General features: G+C 42.5%; 1 protein-coding gene across 1 annotated transcript in view; it reads right to left on the bottom strand.

Annotated features, from left to right (window-relative positions):
• The window catches only part of col8a2 (collagen, type VIII, alpha 2), a 53,147-nt gene extending 30,496 nt beyond the window's left edge, over nucleotides 1-22,651 (bottom strand). The window contains exon 1 of the mRNA XM_086193953.1: nucleotides 21,831-22,651. The gene's annotated coding sequence lies outside the window, so the exon portion shown is untranslated. The remainder of the gene's footprint in view (nucleotides 1-21,830) is intronic.
• Between the last annotated feature and the right edge of the window lie 1,371 nt (nucleotides 22,652-24,022).

Below are 24,022 nucleotides of genomic sequence, written 5' to 3'. Positions count from 1 at the left end.
CCAGCAACGTTGCCAGTTCTGGTGCTGTAACACTCGTGTGCATTAAAAGGTAATTTAATATCATTGGCTCCAACAGAATAATCAAGGAAACTTCTCACCCACAAAATAACCAATAAGTAGAGGTCAAATTCATGTTTTGATCCATTAAAAGACCTATTCCGGGACTTAGCCCCTGAAACTCACTCCCCACTCGTAAAAGCCAATAGGGAACATCACTTTTGTGATAACTATTGCAGCCAAAGAAAGATAGACTTCAAAGAAACATGGAGGGAGCAACAAGAGCAGTATTTGCATCAGGGGAAAGCCTCGGCCAACATTCTAATGCTGGCAGGACCATTTCCATACCACATTCTGGCTTCCTATCCATGGCCTCATGGAACCTTTTTGAGTGATATCCCTGTTGTGGGGTGAAACTAAAAAGATGAGCTTCTAACTTCAAAGCCATGTATTTTTGAAGTAACTTCTTTGGTTAATAATAATAATAATAAAAAAGTTTCACAAGCCCAGAGCACACATGTTGCTGAAGGCATGAAAGATCTTCTTCAATTTCAGCTAAAATAATTAGAATATAAAAGCTTTTGTCATCCATCAGAGACGTCGGACTTCATAGCTCGAGGGGTTTTCCAAAATCAAACCACATATAGAGTGAGAACAACATTTCACCATTCGCTATTTGTAATCAATCGGAACATTTTGAAATAGCAACAGTGTTTTGTGAGAGTTTCAGCAGCGTGTCTGTGAGAAACAGCGGGCTGAGGAGACGGGGGTTTAGTGCTGGAGACTCTGCTAGAGCAATTATCTTGTTCCTCAAACCTACCGTTTAATGGAAATCCTCAGCCTTAGCCAAACTACACGCCTGTCTTTAGGTATGAACCTCCCAACTCATCCACGCCCCCTTTTTCTCCCCCCTCTCTCATTCCACCAAATATTTTCATAGGACATCTGACTTCAGTGGCTCGCTATTAGTTCCACAGGTGTGGAGAGACAAACGCCACTAAAACACTCGAGCACATTCCAAGGCTGCACTTGCCATGAGGTCAGTACGTGTCATACTTTATCTCCCTCGGTCTCATCTGACAATTTTAATGTCTTTACAGTACCTGACCATTCCGATATTCTCCTGAACCAGTCACCAGATTTTAAAATTAGCCTCTATTGATTTAGTAGAAACACAGGGAACATGTGTCTGTGTGTGAGAACCATGTGTTTATTGCTGCAGTAGCTGGAAATATGTAACCAGCCTCCTCAGCTGTGAGCTGTTGTTGTTTTAAGCCCCTCAGAGGTCTCTGTATCACTCGCACTCAAACTGGCATGGGATACAAACTGCAACCAGATGGAGGACTTCTGCCATTGTTTTGCTTTTGAGCATTGCCATTGTCAACACTGTCCGAAAAATGTGCTTTGAGAAAGTGCAACACGCTGTGGTATGTTTTGTCTCTTCACTCTGCCCTTCCCTCCTCTCTTGTGTCACAGTAGAAAAGCATGGAGAAGTGTGTGAGTGAAGCCTATCAACCAGGGACAGGATGGTGTGTCCGGAGCCAGGGGAATGGCTGCCTGCAGCCCGCAATCGACCCCGATATGACTCAAAATCCTGTGTATGTAAATTGCCCACAAAACCTCTCTTTCCTTTCAAATCACTCATCCACTGCTGAGAAAGCATAACCCTGGACCCGTCTGACGCGTCTCTTTAGTGGGACTGTGTATGGTTTGGAAGCCAACATGTTTACTTAGGTTTGGAGAAGTAGGAGTGAAAACCCCACCACTCCATGCACGTGTGTGTGTGTTTTTATTTCCCAAAAAGCAAAACAAAATGGGCACATGCTCATATCACTAGTAGAGGACATGTTCTGGAGGTGGCGGTGGTGTGTGTAACGTTTGTGGTACCTACCACACATAATGAGTGTTCTGTAAATCAGTGGTAATGACTTTCAAATGGTCTGTAAAAGTCTTGTGGAGTGAGCGTGGGTGTGCACATGACCATGCGGGCATGCGTGTGCACACGCTGCACAGACCAGTGTCAGTGAGAGTGAAATCCATCTATTTAGCTATAGGGAGCAGAATCCCTCTCACGAGGTGTAAAGACCTGCCGGGTGTCCATTATAATTCTATGGCAACAAGAGTTAGTTTCTTTCAAATATTTATTTGGATTTTAATATCCCCAACTTTGGAGATATCTCTCTCCCCATTCAAAGAGGGTAAAGTGAATTTACTGTGTTGCTCACAGAATTGAAAATTACTAATATAAACGAATTCACTTGGGGAGCACAGACCTCATTCAAGGCCAAAAACCCACCCTATTATATGCAAATTTAGCAACTGAAACCAGCAAACATGTCTGGAAGTATTTTCAAAAGTATTTGAAATACAGCTGATTTTTTTTTTTTTCATGAAGACCCATGTCATATATCCTGAGGAATGTTCATGAGTACTTCCTCTCTCTCCTTCTCTCTGATCACAGTATTTTAATACTAATATAGCCAAGATGAATCCATCCTATGGTACATATTACTATTTATGCTGTTTAACAATAATATGGGGCTGAGCTGCAGCCCGTACACACTATGTAGTAACACTTCCAAGCTGCAGCTCTGCACTGCTATACGTCATCTGACAAAATCACCAAACACATGTGGAATTGACGACAGAAGCGCTTCAATTTTAGTTCCGTTTACACGTAAAAATGATCTCTGCAAGAGAAAGTTAAAAGTACCAGCAGTCCATTCATGTCTGTCAGCAGCCATGAAGACCGAATGTTCTGCTCTGCCTCATAGAACGCAGTCGATTCGCTCACTGAGGTTTGACAAGCTCATTCTGAAGAATTGGAGGCACCGTGAGAGTAAGTCTCTGTGGGGCAACCTACTCAGGACCAGAGCTTTTACATAATCCTGTTGACTGATGGAGACTTGAAATTTTTTTCTACGTTAAAGAAACATGGCAGCTTTTCAGGAATTGAACTTATTGCCCATCCTCTCCAGACCCAGGCAAGAGGAAAGATACCCTTCTCTCCCCTGCTGCATTAGGGAGCTAAGACCTGCAGAGATAAGCTGTGCGCTAGTTAGCTTGGCAAAGTGAGTAGTAGTGGGTGGGAAGTGTCAGCATACCACTGTCAATATTTATCCAAATCAGTCTTTGCTTGCTTTAAAAGAACAATTGCTGTTTTAACTTCTGGTATGAAATTACAATTTAAAATTATAAGGCATTTTACAATCAGACACATAGCCAGAACTACTTTCCTGAAAAGATCAAGGGGCTCAGTGATTTGACACAGCAACTCAAAAGCCCAAATGAAACTTTGATGACAACTAGAAGAGCGACTGATACGACTAATCATGGGCCAGTTATGAAAGAGAGGAGTGTTAATTCTATATAAACCAAGATTAGGAACACTGTCTAGAGGTGTTGACACTTCCCATTCAATACCATTCACTGTGCTAAGCTAACTCGCAAAAAAAGAGGAGAGAAGAAGTATCTTCTTGTCTGGCTCTAGGGAGGAAGGCAAAATGAGTATGACCCAAAAAGTTGGCATGCTCTTTTGAACAGATCTGCCCCGAAATGTAATGGGTTCTTCTTTGGCTCATACCGTAAACCTCCACAACAACAGCTTTATGTAATCCTGCAAAATCCTACAAGCAAAAACAAAATTTCTTTATAGGAGATCAAATCCACCATCAAAATTTCATACAGGATCATGATTATTGTGACGCTGGATAATCCACAGACCTCAATATGAACCACATTCATTTGGTTCCTTAATAAATGGTAAATTCCTTCATACGCTACGTGTATCACCCTCTCTTCCTTCACGCATGTGTCTCATTCTCACACACACACACACACACACACACACACACACATTCATACCCTGATGGCGGAAGCTGACATGCAAGGTGCCAACCAGCTCATCGGGAGCACTTAGGGATTCAGTGTCTTTCTCAAGGACAATTCGACATGCTCCCTGGGGAGCAGGGCATGGAGCCAGTAGCCTACCTGCTGCCCCAGAGTTGTATCACTGAAGATATAGTCCCTGAAAACTCCTGATGTTGTTTGCTGGTTTCCCCAAGTATGAGGGAGTGATGAAACAGTGTTTTGGATTTTGCTTAGTCTTGGTGATAGACTCAAGACCAACAAGTCCCACTTTCTCATAACATCATTTTTAATCAGTGACCTTTGGGGAAGATGTTAAGTAATTTTAAATTAAAAGGCTTAAATCATTCGTGTGATGTCGAGTTGCCTGTACTTTTTGATTTTATCTAGTAAAATCTTAAGACTTCAGCGTCCACACCTAGAGTTCCATGGACATCATTTCTGGGGAAACAAAATGTTGCGTTTAAATAATTTGAAAATCCTGAAATCTCAGAGAGGGATATCTCAAAACCTTGACAAGATAAAAAAAAAAATATATTGCATAGTTAGATACCACTCGAGTTAAATGAAAAAATATTTTTCATATGAGGTTTTGCATGCTTCAGGGGCTGACTCAAAGGGTGGATAAAGTGAAGAGTTGGAAGAAAAATGATGAAGAATTTACAAAAAAAAGCAGTGGTTATCCGACATGTTCATCGCCCTGCTCCATATTTGCACTCACCCGGCTATGCTAACACAGGCCAAGACTGCGTGGTATGAGAGAACTGTGTTTAGACGGCTTTTCACAGCCCCTCAGCTGAGAGCAGTGCAAATAGACATAATGCCGAAATAACAGTCGTCGGAATGCAACGCCGCATAAGCAGTTGTTGGATTTGGATGGAGATTTAAGATCATGAGGCAGACAGATAAACTCCCCCCACTTTCCTTTTACGTGCTGGTCTGGGCTGTCATGTTTTCTGAGGAGGTTGCTGTCTGAGGGTGGTGTGGAGGTGGAGTCTGCTGCAGGGGCAAAAAGTTGTGAGGTGATGGGTGATACTCAAGGGTAAACAAACACTGTAGGTATTAGCAAAAGGTGGCAAAGGGCATCATAGGAAACTCCCGCAGAGACATTGCCCACCTTCGGCTGGAATCAAAGCAATGTGGACTAGACCAAGTCCACTTGCTGATGTAATGTTACAAAACCTCAACTAAAACTGGACTTTTAAGATACAAGTACATGTGTTCCGTCTGGCTGAAATCATACTTGCCAAAGTATGCCTCAATTGGTCCCAAACTGTAGATGCATTCTGCATGTGTTCCAGAGGTCAGGGGGTAGTGTTTAACAAATACAACAACTGTACTAATCCTGTGCCAGGAACTATCTGGTTTAAACTTGGTATTGTCCCTTTCGCTTGGTTATACCATCCATAACACAGAAGAAATAGGATGTAACCAAAGCTAGCAGTTGCTAACTCTATGTGTGCTTGAAGGCCACTTCTGCCGCGACCACGATAAAGGAGACGACAGGAAAATGTGACGACAACGTCTTCACCGGAATGTCTGCTTTGTTCACAATGGGAATCTTCATCAGAATCTGCTATTTGTCAGTGTGAAGGCTGCTACATGCTTGCTAGATCAGACTACTTAAAACCTAGCGAGGAGTGCAAAAAAGCAGAAGTCTTGTCAAATTTGAAAGGAAATAGTCACCCAGTAAAAATGTTATTCCTTGTTCTGGTAAACTAGACGACATGTTTAGCTATGTGAAGAGATTAAATGATCCCTGATAGGAGCGGCAGCAATATAAACCCTTTGCACCTTCCTTCCATCACTGAATAGTTTCCCCAGACGAGAGACCTTGTCTCTCTCGCTCACACAGAGAGAAACGGGGAGAAAAGACATGTAAAAGATTAAAAGTTCAGACATAAAAACAAACATCGTCTGACTTACTTGTCATGCTTTTCTTGTCGACTACACCACTGGCCTGCCCATGCCATAACTTTCTCTCCCTCTGTCTCCGAAACGAACAAACTATAATGGCTGAGGTTTCTATCGGGATTACTTTAAAGGCCCTTATAATGCTCTTTGAATGATGGGTGCTGGTGTCTGTCCTTTGCTTGTGCGCACATTCGCCCATGTGTATGTGTTCATGCACGAGTGTGTGCCGGCTCCAGACCGCATTTCCATCGGCCATGCCAAATTTCTTTCACCCACCCACCCGGCCCTCCACCGCCATCCCCACTTCTTGATGTTCACCACATCTCCCACAGCGGTCACACTCATTTTTGCTGGTGTGTTCTCTCCCCCTCTGTCTCAGCTTCTTCGGCCACATTATGGGAAAAACACAATTGCCCTCTCGCACTCAAAAGATAATGGCCACAATTTGCTTATCGTGCAAACACAGATGTGTAAATAAATCAGGTCTAGACTGATAGCAGAGACAAGACCCAACCATCTGGATTTAAAAGTGGGTTTCCCAAAGAATCATAATACAACAGAACAAAGACTTTTTCATTCTGAGACATTTAGAACAAAAAAAAACCAACAAAAAAAACAGAGAAAACGATCCCTCAATGTGTCTTAGCCAATCTTGATTTCAGTGCTGATTTCTATTTCTGTAGATCATATGATTTTCTCAGCTAACAAATATAACCTTCCATTACTTTGTCTGCCCGCCTGCGCTGTCTGCATGCGCACACACCTCCACCCACCGTAGACACTTCTGTGTTACTGTCTGAGTTGTGGTCACAGCTCTTACAGAAAATGCACTGGAAGTGATTAAAGACTCATTCCAAACTCCCTCCGTGGAGTGAATCAGACGTTCAGAAAAATGGACCGAGATGATGATTCAAGCGCATAGGAAGTGCATCCGAGGGTGCAGACAAGGCAAGGAGTGTAGACTGCAAGGGGTTATGGGATATAAAGAAACTCTGCATTCGAAATGTGTTTGGCAGATGATGGGTAAAGGGAGCTGTCGTGCCGCTTCTTGACAATGGACAGACAAGACATGCAGGAGGCCTCTCAGTAAAATTATTAAAGAACACGACAGAAGACAGAATCATGAAGCAGACTGAAAAATAAATCCCAGACTGTGAATGTGCTGTTGTGTCTGGCAAGGCTGGGAACTATTTGGACAATTTTGGACTCTGTCAGCATTTTAATGACTAAGGATGTCAAATCAACATTTTCAAGGGATTCTGGGCTTTATCTTCCTTAAAAAAAAAAAAAAAAAGATTTCTTTTTTCAAGCATTTCTTGATCTTTATTTGAGCAATACAGCAAAGGGCCTTGTTCTGGACTAGAGCCACGTCTGGTACATCCCAGTCGCATTGCAACAATCCCATGACTTTGTAGCCAGAAGATGGTTGTGCGAGTATATCACAGTATTTCAGGACTGTACCCCAGGCCAAGGTATTTTCCCCAACATTTACCAAATCAGGGCAGCGCGGTGGTGCAGTGGTCAGCACTGTGGCCTCACAGCAAGAAGGTTCCGGGTTCAAGTCCCGGCTCGGGGGCGGGATCTTTCTGTGTGGAGTCTCCATGTTCTCCCTGTTCCTGTGTGGGTTCTCTCTGGTACTCCAGCTTCCTCCCACAGTCCAAAGACATCAAGAGGGGACGAGGCTGATTGATACTCTAAATTGACTGTGGGTGTGAACGGTTGTCTGTCTCTATGTGTTGGCCCTGTGATGGACTGGTGCTGGGATAGGCTCCACCCTTCGGCGAACTTTAACAGGATAAGCAGTAGAAAATGGATGTACTGAATGTTTTTGGTGTTCTTACGGCACCGCATGTCAACTTTAACTCAAACTACAATGTTTTCCTGCATTTTCATGCCCTGAGCCTATCAGACCTTTACTGTATTGACACATCATAAAATATTATTTTCCCTCAGTGAAGAGAAGAAGCTATTGTCGGTTAATAACAAATAAATAATTGAATATTTTTTGAAACTACAAAATATTTTGGTGCCCACCTCGGAACCCTCTCTCTATTTTGACGCTGTCATCATTCAAAGATGGCAATGTGTGCTATGGCCTTTTCCAAATTGCTTTAAAGCAGCGGTTCCCAAACTTTTTTGGCCGCACACCCCCTTCTGTATCCAACTGGGTTGACGCACCCCCAGTTCCCCACACCTTCAGGGGAAAACAATGCAATATTACCATAAACAGTGAGTAGGAGATTACATCTTCTACACTTCATCTTAAGATGAGGTGCATTTTCAATAGCCTGCATTTATGTATTAATCAATATATCAGCTTTTGATTTTAAACTTTTATAAAGGAAAAGTTTATTTACACATCTTTATAATGTGGGAAAATCCCATTAAAAAAAAACAAAAAAACTCCAAACCACCATCACATTTTTATTCCGCGCACCCCCTAGTGGCAGCTCGCGCACCCCTACTTTGGGAATCCCTGCTTTAAAGGTAAACAACTTAAAGGAGATACTGCATATATATTCCTTTTCTTCTACACTGAATTATATACAGCGTCTTACAGTTTTCAATATGCACCACTTCCTTTTGTTTTTTCAAAACCAGTGCAGTAGAGGGAATTTAGGTTTACATTAATGATTTATGGGTCTTTCAGAATCATAAATACATGGCATGCCTACATAACTATAACCATTTGAGTGGTGAAAACTAACAGTGTCAAAATAACTGATTGTCTCGCTTTCTACCAGGAGCAGTTGGACCACAAACATTATGCTGTACAACAGGAGGATTATTTGCCTTTGGGAAGACCTCTGTGTTACGACTATCTGCCTGTCATCACTGGCTGCTAACTGGGAGAAGCCTTTTGACAAGAAGAACTCCAGAGGAAACAGCAAAACTTTAGGGAGCAGAAGAATTATGCCTGGGAACACTGAGAAACACAAGGCAGAGAGAAATGTCAGCGAACCTGGTTTTCAGATCACACACACATATACAGCCCTTTAGGGAAGGACCCTCAATTCATGAGGGCACCGTTAATGTGTAATTTAGAGAGTGTCTGCGCACATTCCCCTGCAAAGTGTTGCAGCGGTCTGCATTTCTCATTGTCTCCACGTGAGAGTGGATGTGCATTTCCCTGCTTCATTATGTCTTCAGGGACGCTACCTCCACCATCCCTCAAGACAAGATGTCCTGGCTGATCCTCTCAGCTTTTAGTGGCTTGGGTCAAGTTGCTGAAAGATTGAATCCAGCACATCATAACGCATTTCCTCTTGAGACACTTACTGCCTGGTGAGTGCACAAATGTTTCTGTTAAAAATATCAATGTTTTTATTTCACTGTCTACGAGGCACAGAAGACACCGCACAACTGCCCGCGCGACGTGGGCAGACGCTTCACACAAAAATGTACTGTATGTATTTTATGGCTTTGTATGTGAAAGAAATGAACACACACACACACACACACACACTGACAAACATGGAAGAGATAACAACTTTGGAGCACTAGAATTATTATGTGAGGACTTTAAAAATAGCAAAAGTATGTTCCTCATTCATTTTTATTTTCTTGGATGTTAAATGTCAAACAATACGCTGTACCAGCACCATTTTTTCTTCAAGAAAATTAGCTTTAAACCTACATAAACATTACAAACGGGCTATGTTATGAAGATATGATTTGAACACTTCCATGTGAAATTTGTATTATTTTTCATGTTGTATTGATGGGCTAACTTCCCTCTGGTCAGTTGTGTCCTACGGGAATGGTGGTGTTGTCCAGTAGTGACGAGGATGTAAGAATCATTCATGTGATCTCGAGGAAGAGAACGATTCGGGAACATTCAGTGGAACGAAGGCGACAACAGGAAGAGTTTCATAATAATAACTTCCAGCTATGAGTCGAACTATTCCTTGTGACTTTTATCATATAAGACAAGAGCTGGGATTGGGAAATAAAAATAATGTCATGTTGCTAGTGCCAGTGACTGGAAATGAGAAAATATTCTTGTAGATCCAATTTCGTTGGTCCAATAATAATTACATTTATGCATGCACAACAAAATAAAACTCGTTCTTCATGGGTAGTGATTACACACACACACACACACACACACACACAAAGTTTTTAATCAACCCAAACGCTGAGTCTGTTGGGTCGTTTTTCTGGGTTATTTCCAGGATGTTGTGTGAAACATGGCTTCCAGGTTGAGAGCTTCCACTTATCTAAACACAGTCAACTGGTCCATAACCTACAATACTAAAGCCCTGATGTTCCTGACCACAGTAGAGTAGGTGACGGTATGCCCATATTAATGTTTGTTGCAATCTGCACATAACACCAGAGGGTATTTTTTTTGGTCTGCTGTGGGTTTGGCCTGGATTCTCCTTCTCAAACATAAGAATATTAAGCTGAAAGAAAATATTTGTTTTCTTTGGCACCTACTTTATGATGTATGAACAAAAACTATGATGGCAGTGAAACTTTAGTAATGGTACCGTATTCACCTACTATCGTCTAGGCTGTGTAACATTAGCTGATAGCTGACATCAGTGATTCTGGCCCTCTTGCCACTGAGTCCCACCTGTCAAAGATTCCCACCTGTAGATATTTGTAAAAGAGGAAAAAAGGAAGTGGACGTGTAACATGAGCTATCTCAGATAAGTGACTCCTCTATTTAGCCTGGGGTTAAGATGCTGATTTTGTTCATTTTAACTAATGTGTAGCCTGTTAGCTCATGCATAGCATGTTAACATTCACAGTCTATCATAAATCCATGACAACACACCCAAAAACACACATGTTTACTGCTCTACATAATCTTTTGGCTCAGTGTGCAAAGGGGGTAAAAAAAAAAACCAACAACAACAACAGGCCAAATCACAGAGTAAAAATATCTGTTCGCCACGAAGAGTGACACAAAATTATTTAACCCAAGATTAAGTAAACAAGGGATTATCAAACAAGCCTTCTCATGCTACTAAAACCTCCCCATCTGACATTTTTTTGCAGCGTGGCCACAATCCCCTAACTACATTGTGTCTTCACTGTCTTTCCCCATCCAACATGAGGTTTGAATCAGCTGACTGTCACATGCCAGGGACACATTCTCTCACTGTAAAGATCAGGCAGACATGTCTGCATCCTTGTCTTGCTCCTCTGCCTCATTGTTATTCCCTCCTCCTTCTTCCTTCCAGTCCACATGGGATATAGAACATGCCTCATCCCTACCATGGAAGACAGTGACTGTATAGAATGAATGAATCCCCTGTGAGCTGAGCTACAGTATATGAATGCAGCAGCGTCTGATTAAAACCTTCAAAACTACCCAGGTTTCTGTTTACCTCTAGAGATTAACAGCAAGTTTAGCTGATTGCTGGAATTCTGAGGTATTTCTGAGCTTGTTTATCAGCTTCAGGAACAGGCCTGGTTTTCTTGATCGGGTAAACAAACACTGGAGTAGTAAAGAGATTGTGGCAAACTGCAGCGCAGTAATTCATGGAGGAATGATCTGTGTCTGGGAGCAAACAGACGGCCCCTGCATGTTTCTGTTGACACTGATTCAAATCTTCGGCCAGATCAAAGATGCCACATGGTTTCTACAAACCGAGTGCTCCCAAAACCGAGCGTGTTTTTTCCTTTTCGGCTCCTTCTACCTTTTTTCCCTGTACTTTCACCCCTTCACCTCTTTCTCACAATTACCTTCCACTTTCCCCATACCCCCATTTTCATCATGTTCTACTTCAGTCTTTCTCATCCAAATAGATCCCCGTTTCCTAACCTCTCCTGGTGTTTCCAATATCCCCATCACACTTTCACCACATGTAAGGAAAACTTGGGTTTGTGTGGTTTCTGCCCAGCTTTTGGGGGAAGTCCAGCTCAGGCTCCTTTGGGCTGGTTCAGCTTGTGGAGCAGACCAGGGCCCGCAGTTCGGAAATGACCGCTTCTCTGGTTCAAATTAGTAATGAGGCAACGCAACAGGACTGTTTGCTGGCGGCTCAAAGAGGAAAGAGCAGGAGAAGTAGGGGGAGAGAGTGCATAGCCATCTGCAAACCACATGAAAGCCGGTGGTAATTGATTCAAAGCCCTCCCTAATTAAGTATTATGTTGGTTGTCCAAAGAACATCCTCCCAGAAGTGCTTGTACATCTGTAGCGTTCGCCATCGAAGCAATCGTGGATTTGCATGGTTAACATCAAGAAAACTATCTTTTGTTTCTGTTCTCTTATTCTGCAATTCATCATTTACAAAACATGCAGGTTTTGACTCAAGGTCATGTAAATCTCTGACCTTCCTTGGGTTTTCAATAAGACAGTTCACTTCTGCGGTGCTTAATGCGACTACAGCCGTGGTCTCGCTGCCAGAAACAGTTTCGTCATCTGTCTCGCCCCTTGTAAATGGAACAGTAACAATATTGCACCCACATGACTTGAATATCACATTCAATCTATAGAAATGTACTTTTTCTTCCATTACTGGTTAGTGTTCAGTGTGATCAGGCGCCACTCACTGAAATGCCAGCTTTCATGAGGAAAATCTTTCCGAACGTTCTCGCATGCTTTCTTATGTTACCCTCTTGTGTTCATATTGCCAGACAAAACTGAGCAAACGCATGATGGAGAGGCAAAGACCGGGGCTGCCGTCCAATTAGTTTTATGTTTGTTTATCCTAGTCCTCGCTGCACAGCATCTCAAATGTTCCCTGCGAAACACAACCCCCTCCTCCTGCTATCCCGCTTAGATCGTTAGGCAGAGCAATAACCCTTCCTGTCTCGTGAGCATGAAGCAAAAATAATTCATCTTCAACAGCTTCTTTAAACACTTCGGAATGCTGCCAAACTGCATTGCCTCTCCCGTCTAACTCCAGGAAGCATTACATATATTATAAGGATAAACAGAAACAAGAGAGCTCGCTTTTGAGACTACACACACACACACACACATACACAGGAAAGCAATGCTCGCACAGCATTCGTCTCAAATGAGCTGGAATGAGCGCTAAGTTGCTGTTTTATTTTATTGTTTCACTACTTTGCTGCTGATTACAGGAAATGATTAGGACACAAGCTGTAAAGGATTGGTTGTGTTGTACGTTTTGCCTAATGCCTCTGAGCGTTGCATTATGAAACACATGTTGCTCAACGGGCTCAAAGTCTGTACAGAAAGGGTTTAGTCTGTAAGCCAAGACCTTTTAAACACAGAGTCTAGGAGAAGCAACACCCTGCCTCCAACAATCATGGGATACTGCAGTGGCTCAAGCATAACGTCTGTTTTGTCAAATTGTTGTGTGTTTTTTTTCAAAGCTGTTTTTATTGGATCCACTGTTAATATATGTCAGTATATACTGAGATTGTACTGACGACTTAATGTGTGCCTTTTTTTTTTTCCCTCTAAATTTTCAAACCCGAAAGCCAGGGGTGGTTCGCTGTAGAGGATAAATTGACTTGAATTCATTCCTTTTGAGGAGAAATGTGAGCCAGGCAAAATTTCAGATGTTTATCTGGGCAGAAAATGGCAACCTCTGCCAGGTTGTTTAAAGCTAGAAGAAAGAGGGATTGCAGATGTTTGTGGCCATGTGGCGGGCACCTGCAGTTACCTGCTAGAGACCGCAGTAATTCATGTGGATGGACGTCAGAATCATTTACAGTTTAATGTGCTTTAATTTCATATCGTGCTTAGCGGCAAACTAATCTGATCAGTTCAAATGTTGAAATGCTAATATTTTAATGGGGAAACAGCAGGGCTTCAAAACTATTGTTAACGTTTCAAGTACATTTCAACGACTGCAGTGCAGCTGAAACAGACACTCATCCACGTTTTTATGTAGACATTCATGATTCGCAGAGCTAAAGGCAACTGTCACTTTCAACTCCCCTCAGTTTCTCAGTCTTAGCGTGTTTGCTGTATGTGAGAAAGCAACCGTTAACGTGCTGTTCATCAACGGCGCTGTGCAAGCTACATGGGAATGTTCGTGAGCAAAGCTACATGTTACATTCAGTGAAAGTTCACCAAACCCACACTACACCCCAGTGAAATGTTGCAAGCAAAGCTACATTTCACTACGACTGAGTGTCAAAACTTCATGACATCAAACCAAACTGATTCCGAGTCGATGTTCACTTGTTCATCAGAAAAACTTCTGTCGGCTGCACACTCAGGTCTGCGCAGGAGTCCTGACCTTTTTATTTCAGACCGCGGGAACTTCTTTTCTCTTGTTGAGCTTTGCTTTGCTGAGAGTTCAAAACGCTCAGGGAATTATAGCTTGTGTTGCCGCTACACTAAGTCACTGGAAGAGCTTCGCAAACGAAAAGCTCTTTAATTCAGAAAACTGTGACATGGCCGACATGCTACTAAGATAGCTACTTCAGCGAGACGGATAAATCAGTGAACGCTAATGTTGCTGTGTATGTACCACACGAGGCAGGACGTTTTGGGATACAACAACATCACAAGATCATAGAAACCATTTTGTTAGCGCCTAAAGTTTTTGCCTGAACAACTGTGCTTCAATCAATCAGCGTCCTTGAAAGATAGGCTAAGAACTGCGTTTAAGGTTGTTTTTCTTCGGTGGAAAAGCTGTTTTTGCTGCCCCCAAGTGGTTAAAACACAAACAACAGCTGCCCTAAATACTTAAAATACCAAAATTTTAAAAAGATCTATCAACAGTCTTACCCCTTGTCCATTTGATTTCCTGTTTCTATATTCACGTAAACGTCACGTATCTCACCAGGTGAAAATTATTAAATAATATTAAGAAAAGAATTATTATCAGAGGGCTTGAAAAGTTACTGAGTGATTCTGGGAAATGTCAAGATATACCCCAAATTTTTTTCACCCAAACTTGGCTCCACCCCTCCAGCCAGGTAGATTTTACATACCGCTGCAACAAACAGCACCAAAAGCAACCTCCAAGATGGATGGCAGATATCGGTTCGAGCAAAATTGATTGACAAATGGAACAAGATGAATGCCTGCTACAAATTAAAAAAATATATATATAACGTGTGAGCATACACGTGTCACTTGGTAATCATCAATTCCCTGTGCGAGAAAATCTGCCAAAATAAAAGGCTTTTTTATTTTTCTAACATCACAATAACCTTTTCTCTTTTTATAAACTGCTATGCTCACATCTAAAACAGGCTCAGACTGAACAATAACAAAGTCTGGAGAGGTTCAAACGGTCTCAAAAGAGCTGTTTCCAACCCCTTACTCAATATTGACCCATCGGAGAGAGAGATATATCCTGCCTGCATCTGACGCGAAATAATAAAAATAAACAGTTGGCTCAGGAAGTAAGTGTGTAGCAAGATGAAAAGAGGGATAATGTGAGTTTTATAGTGAGGTGCTGACCCCTGTTAAGAGTTGGCTTGACGTTCTACTTTTGGAAGCTTCAAACAAAATTCTTGCCAGACGGTGAAGTGAAGGGCAATGAAGGAAAGGTAGCGAGACAGAAATCAAAGCCAAATAAACCTACACTGTTACTGTATACACGCTCATTTGCACAGTTACTTAGAAATACAAACGCTGATTCACCCCCCCCCCCCCAACAATTGCCGCTCGCCACTTCACGTTGCCTTGGTTAACAACAAACGCCAACCTAACATCAAACCACTTTGTTTTAGATTCCCCCGTTTTCCACAACTGAGACTGGAGAGCAGGGAGATCTTCACACACGACCTCGGGAGGGAAGCGGAAACTCTCTTCGCCTCACATCCAGAAAACGTCTGTAGAAGAACACAAGATGTCACATCTCATTAACCAGGAACAACACTGTTGCTGGGTTAGCGCTGAGGATCCCTTTCTTGTTTGTTCCTGTTGGATTCTCTTAGCCCCCCCTCTACACACACACCCCCTTTCAAAAAATTTCAAACACACCATAGGAAAAATATAGATTTGAGTCCAGGAAGCATTGCTCAATCCATGTTTTGTCCACGGCGCTCTGTTCAGGCCTCACTGACTGAAAGCAATGTCTGGCATGAAAGAACAAGGTTTCTTAACCACATGGGTTTTAGCTTTAACCCAGTAAAGAGAAGGGATTCGATTCAAGATTTGATCGCTCGTACTGTACAAAAACAAAAAGAAGCGGAGAAGGAGGGAAGGAGACCTGAACTGAAGTCAAGAAGAAAGGCAACCATGAAAGGCCCTCCACCTCTTCCTGCTTCTGTCTACTAAGTGTGCCGCTGATAAGCTCCCAGTGATAGCTGTTGCAGAGGCCATGTTGTCCAGCCTCTCTGAGCACCGAGACCCTGTTGAGACAGAGCGACTGCTGACAGAGTCAATGGGAGACGGAGGAAAAATAACAACGGTCGTCTGCCAAGCTTCCCTACAGCTTACTCTCGCTGTCTCTTTCTCTGTCCCCCTTTTCTTGCTGCCAGCCCAATGGAAAAACTTCCTTTTGTCCAGATGAGAGAATGAAAGTGGAAGAGAGAAACAGATAAACAATGATAAAGCGTGAAATGAATCCGTGTGACACACAGACAGAAAAAGAAGCTGCCAAAATTTCAATAGACATGAAACAGAAATAGAATAATGAAAAGCACTACTGTTTTTTGTTTTCGTCTGCACTGTTTTGCGAGACCCAAAACATTGTGTCTGATTAATAACATGCTGCTCCGTCTACTCCAGAGGGTCGTATGTTTGCGCAGATTCACTTTCCGCCATAAAGCTAGCAGTACATTTATTAGCCATGTGATCCGGCCAAGATGGCTACCGGTGATGTGCAAAGAAGCTTGGAGCATATAAACACATGAGAGGAAAAAAGGAAGTCGTAAGACAAGATGCAAATTTTCCTCTAGCATGCAGAAATATGTTTCTGTCTTTCTCTTCTCCTCCTTTTAGCTGAAAAACAAATCCAGACTATTAATTTTGAATGTTATGGTCCAAGCTTTGATTAAGACCAGGGCCTGTATTCTGTTTCCACCATCCTCCAGTGTAATTCTTCATTCAGTATATCAGTGGCACCAGTTAGCATAATTGCGTTTTGTGCAGAGGAATGTCTGCACGCACAGTAGCGTGTGTGTGTGTGTGTGTGCGTGCGTGTGGTGTGTGTGTGTGCATGTGTGTGTGTGTGTGGTCTGAAGTTACGCTTATTCAGTTGCGATGCTAGGGAATGCTTTATGTCAGTGACAGCCCCCATGAATACAGTAATATGTGTGTGTGTGTGTGTGTGTGTGTGTGTGTGTGTGTGTGTGTGTGTGTGTGTGTGTGTGTGTGTGTGTGTGCAGGTTCCAGGAGAGTAAAGAAGTGAGTGGGCGTCTACTTTTCATTGAGAATGAGCGGCATTCTCCTTCATTTCCTGCTCTCGAGGCATATGACTCAAAGTAATAGAGACACTCTCCCTCTCATACACACATTCATGCAAAAGTAAACACACAAACATGCACTAAAATACACAATGAGAGTGAAATATAGGAAGGAACACATGAGTAAACACCAGCGTGCAGAAAAAAACAAGACTAAGATATTTCAGCTGCTGGGTTGAGATGTGCTTGTGGAAAACAAACAGATCATAAAAGGATTAAAGAGAATCCAACCTTACACATTGATGGTAGTGTGAGAGGATTCTTTTCTAGAAGTTCATCTGTCAGATACAAGAAACTCTTTTCTCTCCTGTAATACTCAGTATATTGCCCCCTGGTGGCGACTAATTGTAAACTACACTTCAAGTGTAAGAGAAAACGTCAAGGCAGTAACAGAATATGCAGCGTCTAAGAAAATCTCTTTAGTTTATGCTTTTTATTACACCTTGAGAAACATTGAAAAGATGCATCTACAGCAAAGCTGACCAAAGAAGGATCCCAGGGATCAAATCTGGGAAATCAGATGAAAAAAAAAAAAATATATATATATATATATATATATATATATATGATTAATTAATTGATAATAACAACAGGCCTGGTAATAAAAATTAATTATCTTTAAAGTTATACTGCAAATCTGTTTTTATCTTTTCCTTTTTTGAGGTAAAATCATCTTAAAATGTCTAAATTCCTCATGATTATTGATTATTTTTTCATATTATAATCAGGCTGTTTGTAAAGGCTTGTAGAGGCATTTTGTTCTGTACCTTTGACTACGCTAAGAAAGACGCTTAAAAAACTGTGCTCACTCACCCTCACATTACAATGCACCAGTTACTCTCAAAGATGTCAGAAATTCTAGAACTGATGTTGAGTTTGGAGTCTTAAAGTCCCAACTTCAACATGTTCTAGTCAATTAAGTATCTTTGGTGGGGCGTGAGGGGCTCAGCATTGTATGAGAACGCTGTCAGGCGCATGTTTGTTGACGAGCACACGCGCATGTGTGTGTGTGTGTGTGTGTGTGTGTGTGTGCGTGCGTGTGTGTGTGTGTTTGTGTGTGTAAGGAGCATTAAAATCTTGTAGGTGTTTGTTTTGCACAGGGAATTAAGTATGCTGTCGTTGCCACGGTCCATTCAGTGTGACGAATGTTGGTGTAAGCTTGGTCATGCTTGGTGTTTTGGGTGGGAAAGCATCAACAGGCGATTGGTTGGGGGCTGTTAATATTGTGTTAATAATTTATTCTAAAACGTGTGTGTGTGTGTGTGTGTGTGTGTGTGCACGTGCGCGCCAGTGCCAGTTGTTCATCTTTCTTTTGTCAGTGAACGTGTCATTAAGAAACGTCATGTTAAAAAAGCACAAGAGAGCCGGGTCGCTGAACCGTTGCTTCAGGCTGACGCTACAACATGCGTGAAGTTACATGTTGGTGAGACGCTGGGAGGGGGGAGGCTGCACAATGTTAGTGGTACCAGTAAGCATTGTTGCTGCCAGGACTGCACTCCAAGCATAACACCAGCAGCAAGAATCAAGTAGGCCTCATAAACATTTGGTTTGCTACATTATTATTCTCTCTACACCTGCTACACTGCAGCCAGGGTTGACTTCCACATACTGACGTGCAGAAAATACCGGTGTTGGTGTCCTGTTGAGGCAGATGTGCTTATATCGCTGGGTATCGATCTTTGATTCTTTTGGGGCAATGTCTTGATTGCTTCAATTCTATAACGCGTTGATTTGCAAACTGAGGTATGTTACATTGTGATATGACAAAAAATCTGTCACACTGTATCAAAATCCACCATTCACCACATTCTACTAGATCCAACCCTGCTCATCCTCTGATTGGCTCTGACCCTCATCCACCTTACGTCACAGGCCTAAAGGCATTGAGTACGAACCAAGTGGATGCAGAGGTAGGGCTGTGGGTGGGTCTTTGGAGATGCACCCCACCTAGACCATATCCATTCCCATCTGGACAATATCCATTTCGGGTTGGAAAAAATAAGGCATTGTAGCATCCAATAGATTTGCTTAACAGGCTCAAATATGGACAAACCCATACCCCACACCCATGGGAGCAACAGAAACTGTCAGTACCACAGCTGAAGGTGAGTCCTGCAACACCTGTGAAGGGGTACACAGCAAGAGGCTGTATTTTTCATGATTTGGAGTCCTCTACAAAGTTTAGGACCTAGTGATCCAGAGTATCACAAGATGACTTTTCATTCAGTAACAGATGTTAATGCTTGATGTGTAAATCTCACAGTCGTAATTCATTTTTTTCATGCTGCAAAACTGATTTGAGTGGAAACATCGCAAAATGACGAGACATCAAACTGAAGAGTTGAAACAGTAAAATGAAGTTACTAAACTACATTTTTTAGTTTAGTAACTTTAGTGCTCTATAGTTTTGTGCTATTAAACTGTTTTGAGTGTGTGAAAACGCCAGAAACAAGTACAGAAGTCAAGGTACATCAGTAAATTCAGGTATTGAAAGATTTGAAACGACAACTGTCTTGAATGACACTAGCGGAGAAAGCACTCATCTGCACCACGGTAAAAATACTCCGTTATAAGTAAAGCTCCTGCTCTAAAAGTATTCCTCAAGTAAAATCATTTAAAATTAAAATCGCTTGTACATAGTGTCTGGGAGCTAAAGCTAATCCCAGTTTGAGCAAGAGATGGGGTCCCGGTTCCCCAGTCCATCTACAACATATGATTGCACCTTAGAATATCAACACTCGTCCAGTTTATGTTGTGAACTGTTCGCTTGTTCCTAAAATAGATGTATTCGTCACACAGTAGTCCAGAGCATCCACCCGTTTTGCCTTTAATTGGTGGTATTAATGACTGGTGTGTTTGTGTGTGTGTTGATGAGGTGCGGGTGGAGGTGGCGGCGTATCCATGATGTGGTCTGGATCAAAGAGTCATAGCCCAGTTTTTTGGTGCGCTACTTTGTGACTAACCACCCCTCACAAACTGAGTGCCCAGTTGCCACCCATTAAAGAACACAGAATTCAAGTCAAAAGCATGGAGTTACCAAGGTTACATCTCAATGTTGCCATCCCCTTTGTGCCAGTCATGGAAATACAATCGGTGTGTTTCCAAGAAAAAGGTCCAAGATGCTGGCAGATGCAGAGACGCCAAAATCTACTGACCTATACTTTAAAAGAAACAAAGAGTGAGGGAGAATCCAACTGGAAAACCACAAAATTTATACCAGAGGCCCTGAACATTATAAGCGAATATGACTTTGGACAGTAAGACAGACGGTTCTACGCACCAGCGGCTCTGCAGACCTGCAGAATTCCTGAAAACAGTTCTACCTCATTGCCTGAGGGAGAATTCACAGTTTAGTATATATCCATTTACCCACTCATCGTGACGATTGTGTAACACACTTTGATATTCACATAGACTCCAAGAAGCATGTGTGGCTGCGCGCGCGCACACACACACACACACACACACACACACACACAGGTACATATGCAGTTGACTACTCTTGTTGTAAGCCAGCGAAATAGAGGGATGCTGCCAATTGTTTTTGGATCTCAGAACTCCAGCCCACCATCTTTTCCAGACACTCTCCTCCTCCTCGCTCTCTTACACTCATTCTAAACCTCTCTTGCTCTCTCTCTCTCTCTCCCTCACTCGCTCTCTTTTCTTTCTCTTTCTGCCACTAGTGCACTGAAATACATGTGGCCGAAAAATGTATCTTCTCTGCAAAGCGTGCATTTTGGAATCCTTCCTTTATTTTTGATTTTTTTTTTCACTTCTATAAGTGTCACTAATGTCTTCCTCTCATTCCTTTTTGCTCGTCTCTCTCCCTCTCTCTGTCTCTTAAGCTCTGTTGGTTTGTCACGGAAGGCACCTGAGGAGTCACAGCTATGCCTCCTGTCTCTGCGATAGACGGATGTCGTTACACTGGAATGCAGCAACGCTTGCCAGAGGCGTCACAGTGGATGGACAGAATAGAGGAAGAGGAGAGGAGAGGAGAGGAGAGGAGAGGAGAGGAGAGGAGAGGAAAACAAATATGACCATGTGTGATTCTCAGTCCACTTACAACAACGCAAATTACTTTCAAACCAACCATCTATCAAAATAATGAGCCAAGAGAAATTTCCTTCCGTCTAAGCTGGGAAAGCACATTATGATCTGTTCTCATACAAGAATTTTAAGATGTTAATGTCTGCATGTCTGTGTCTGGGCCACTCTACATACTGTGGCACCCCAATGCACGTTCAGATAACACCGTTCAGATGACACACCACGCCCACTACAACATCATCAGTAAGAGTCTGGTATGTGGGTATGAATGCCTCTTAACGCCACACCTGAAATTCAAATGCAAAAAATTCTGGAGGTGGTTCGAGAAGAGAGACAGAGAATTTCTACTATCCATGCAGACAAAGTCCCAACACTCATAGCAGATTAATAAAAGTTGCACAGCAGCAAATTAAATAATATAATTAATGTCCATACTGTGTCTGAGCTGGTGAAAAAACTGCACAGATTCGTTTTAATCTGCAAGCCATTACACTGCGCACTGGCTTAGGACTGTGGAGAATTATGCAGGTCCCATGACTAAGATATTGCAACGTCTGTTTTTTATTTTTATTTTTTCCCTCTTTCCTGTTCTCTCCTTCTGTTTCTTTTGGCCTGGGCCAGTGCAGCCACATGTGATGAAGTGAAAAGTCAAGAGATGACAGGACGCAGGGATGCTAACAGAAAACGTGAGAGCAGGTATGGCTTACCTTTCTCTCCTCAGAGGATTGAGGGGCAGGGGGGTGCACTGGAAGGGCAGCGGTAGGTGTGAGCTTCAGGTGGGTATCTCTTCTACCTCCCTCCTTGCCTCAGCCACGTGTGTCTCCCATGGGATGCGATGGCATCAGATATTCAATGAAGCCAAAAAGAGAGGAGTGGTGTCCTCTTGGCAAGGAGCTGACAGCTTGAATGGGTCCAGTGCTGCTCACAAGTGCAGGAGAAACCACCAAAAACAAACCTTTTGGCCAAAGAAAAATGGAATTTTTTCAACTGCAGGTGGAGCAAACTGCCTGTTTAAATTTTATTCTTCTGCCTTCAGCAAAAACAAAAAAGTCCATCCATGTGCTTTTGGGCAGAGATGGTGAATGAGAGGGAATGAAATAAAAAAGAAGAAGGGAAAAATCCTCCCTGTGCTTTCTTCAAGCTGTCCACGAGCAGGTCTGAGGAGCACCTTCCCAATCTGTGCACTCTCACACTCCAGGGTGGAAAGTAGGAGGGTAGGATCGAAGGAGCAGGACAGAGAGGGAGAGAGAGTGAGGAATAGTGGAGTGAGACTCAGTCAATCAGGCACTCAGTCAGGCAGGCAGGCAGGCAGAAGGCAGTGTACAGTGAGCTAAAGGCTGAGGGTCCGAGCAGGCTGCGCTCCCACTCTCAGGACTTATAACCAGGGGCTGTGCACCTCGCTGCTCCAATCTCCCTGGCTTACTCGCCGATCCCTCTCCCACTGGCTTATTTTGGGAAAGACAGACAGGATTGTTCATCGGGTTAACCCCCTTCATACAAAAAAGCAAGTGTGTGTGTGTGTGTGTGTGTGTGGCTGTACTGAGGAAGAAGGGGAGTGTGCAGGATGGGGTGGGGTAGTTGCGTATAGAGGCGTGGGGTAGGATGAAGAGGAGGGAAGAGAAGGAAAAGAGAAGGGGAATGCAGAGGCGTCTTATGCCCTGCCTCTCTCCACTTTTACCAAGCTCTTCTCTCTCTCACTCACCTCCCAAGAACCCTGCACTAGTCTGTTGCTACTCAAGGACCTTCGCAAACACACAAATCAAATCACCAAATCAGGTCCAATTTGTACATATTGGCACAAAAACAACCACAAAATTGTAATCCTAAAATATCCCACTAAACTCACTTTTCTGCTTGTGCATATGGATAATTAATAATCTCTATGCATGACAAATCACCAGAGCCTGAAATACACAGAAGGGCTTTGTGTTGTCCCTAAAACCTGCTGCACTTAGTGTGTAATTGTTACATGATAGTACTCTCTTGGGGTTAATCACCGAAGCGTAGTGGTAAATGACATCGGTTCACATTTCCGCACTACAGCCCGGCTATTCATTGCTCCAAGATGTAGTACAAGTATCAGATAGACCTTACGTTAAAGACGTGCCAAGCATTTGATGGGAAAATTCATAAATTCCCATCAACACAGGTAATTGTTGATTACTGCATTCATTGCTTATCGGTAATTTCTAACAGACCAGAGATTTACTGGGACCCCAGTGCTTAGTACAGGCTTAGCATTCAGCGTTTAATTGGCGGAGTGTTAGCTGGCCCTGTGCTATCGTAGTGGACCTTGAAGAGAAAGCTGCTCTGTGCTTGTTGTTGGACGATCTGGAGGGACGCTGGAGAGTCTGAGTAGGAGAGCTCAGATAGAGACGATAATTCCAAGTAAATATTGAACCTCTAAAGAGAGAAGTACGAAAAAATTAAGCAAAAACTCAGACTAACATTGACCACATTTCTTTATGGTTTTATTTATCAAGCTCCATGGAGCTGCATCCACAGGTTCACTGGATAGTCACTGGTTCTTGTTCTGTAAAACTCGTTGCGTGTTTCGCTCAACAAGTGCAAATTTGGAAAATTCTATTTAATTGCCCTACTTTTCACAAGTATCATAATATTATAATTAACAAAACAATTTTTTAAGGGTTTAGGGTTTTTTTGCTGTCTTTTGGCCAAGGATGGGCAACTTCCAAACAATATCACAGTCATTTCAAAGTGTTACCTTGATTAATGAACAATTATAGGTTCATCCATTATCTCAGACAGTCAGGACTGTCAACTATTAACCCAACAATGAACTATTTATGGTTGTGTATCGATTATTTCAGTTGAAATCAAAGCACTTGTTGCGTGAAATGAAAATATCTTGCAAAAGCTAAAAGCCCACATTCATGGT

Source organism: Aulostomus chinensis, chromosome 22 (genome assembly GCF_037954235.1).
Source record: "Aulostomus chinensis isolate RoL2024-O1b breed Wild chromosome 22, RoL_Achi_v1.0, whole genome shotgun sequence".
Lineage (NCBI taxonomy): Eukaryota > Metazoa > Chordata > Actinopteri > Syngnathiformes > Aulostomidae > Aulostomus > Aulostomus chinensis.
The sequence above is the reverse complement of the archived record's forward strand: the minus strand, read 5'-3'. Positions and strand labels throughout refer to the sequence as shown.